Below are 2,233 nucleotides of genomic sequence, written 5' to 3' on the forward strand. Positions count from 1 at the left end.
AGCCATAGGTTGTATCCCTTGAAAGCAGGTCCTGAGATGGAGTTAGACAAGCAAAATGTCTTCAAGAGAGAAGTAGGGGGGCGGAGGGCGGGCAGGAAGCAAGACTGGGCAGGGGGAAGGGGGTTTCAGATCATGATGCAGGTCTGGCAGAGCCTCTGCACACCTAATGGGAGCTCCAGAGAAAATACTGACCCTCAGAGGAATTTGCAATGGGCTGAAATGGACAGGGCCCTATACCTTCATGTTGCTCAGTCACTGGATGCCAACCACTCAAAAAATGAGGCCCTGGCTCCCTGCAGTTGAGGCAAACTCTGAAGAAGCCAATGAATAGGGGTTGTCTGCTATCTTCTGCTTCCTTGCAGCTGGGCAGAAATGTATTCCTTGAGGAAGGGTGGGCAGCACATTTCTGTGTCTACCACAGTCCATTTGTATACTCCCTCCATCTCCTTCTCCACTTGTTTTGGCAGCATATCCTCTGGTATTCTGGTGGATCTCTTTTCCTAAAAGAAACTTAGAAAAGAGAGGTTAGTGGGATAGGCTGTAGCTGCCACAGGTGGCACTGTTGAACTGGTACTTCTTGTCTCACTCCTCCGCTCAACTTTCCCGAGTCCCCTCATCCTCAGCTACCACATCTGCTCTTCTCCACAGCTGCCTGGTAGCACAACCTAGACCCAATGGATGGAGGCTTTCAGCTGACCACATTCCCTGCATTTACAGCAAGTCCTTCTTTGAAGGCAGAGCTGAGCAGTGCATTTCCGTGTCTGCCATTGAAGGTGGTATTTTAAGCAACTCCCACAAAAGGATAAAAAATATATAATTTATGTTGGAATAGTAGTTTGTCTATTACCTGGTGTTCATATATTTGTATTTGTTTTTATTTTTTAAGTAAAGCAAATACTAATGTTTTTTTGTTAAATTTTAGATTTCTCTTTAAAACCAGACATCTCTGGATTACTAGATAGAAAAGAGCAGGAGGAAATGACTATCTGGCTCTTAAATAAGTATGAGTTTTTTATTTAGCAGGTGGTTTTACATAAAGAAAGGTGTCTTTCTTCATTCCTTAAAAAAAGAGGCGTAAATCCCATAACCAAAATAGTCTTGTCTGGATGTTTAGGAGTCAGTTATTTTTCTGATAATAAAAACTTCAAAGTGAAACAAAGTCCTGGTAAAATTGAGTGAATGCTAGGGATATGTGGTAAATCAGAATAATGAGAGGACAACTTGCCAGAGAGAACTGTTAAAAAAAGCTCCAAACTGTAGGGGCCATCCCCAAGATGAGGAAGGAATGAGAAATGAATTCATTCTTCAATATACGGGAACCAGTTCCAGAAATGAATAGACTCTTAAGAGAGGCTAATGCACAACTTAAGTCCCTGGGAGGGGTTTCTGTTCTATATGAGCCACCCAATAGGCTCAACTCAGTGAGGACACAGAGGCTTCTTGCAGCTTCTTGCACAAGTAATAGTATTCTTTTGTCCATGCCCAAGTATGGAATCCAATGGGGACTAGAGTCCTATGTATCAGTCTGTAGGACTGAGCTATAAATACTATGGAAAAATATGGGCTGTATCCATGTGTATATATACTTTCTGTATACACACAAACACACACACACACACACACACACACAAATTTTGCAGATAAAATTCCAGTATGATTCACGAGATGACACAGATGCAAACACATATATATATATAAATCTACATGTTGGCAAATGAACAAATTTATCAGTTGACCAAATGAGTCTTACCTAAGTCCTGAAAACAATTAACTTTTAAAAAAGTATAGTGTTAAACCCTTTGGTAGAGGATTATTATATTAAGCTCTTTAAGGTCAGGGACCTTGTTGAAAGTACTAGAGTGGTACTTGGCCTATAGAAGTTACTCAAAAATGTTTGTTGAATGAAGGATAGGTGGATGATGAATGAATATTTGATTAACTACAAGCAGAATAAGGTAAAGAGTTAATCCTTAGGAGCCGTGTTACAGTTGTGATTTACTTCACCTACCTCAAATCAATGCCAATGTTTATAATTACAGGGATTGTTAGAATTGCAATGGACTTTAGGAATCATGTAATTAAATCCTCTTATTTTACCCATGAGGGGAGTTAAGCTTAGAGGAGTAAAATGACTCACATAAGATCTCTCAACTAATTTGCAATCTGACCTGTTTTAGACCCCAGGAATTCTGGCTTTGAATTCACAGTACTGCCAAATGGTTAACAAGAGATC

Source organism: Eumetopias jubatus, unplaced genomic scaffold, assembly GCF_037043125.1.
Source record: "Eumetopias jubatus isolate StellerSeaLion01/CBP00866 unplaced genomic scaffold, mEumJub1_p1.0 scaffold_1, whole genome shotgun sequence".
NCBI lineage: Eukaryota > Metazoa > Chordata > Mammalia > Carnivora > Otariidae > Eumetopias > Eumetopias jubatus.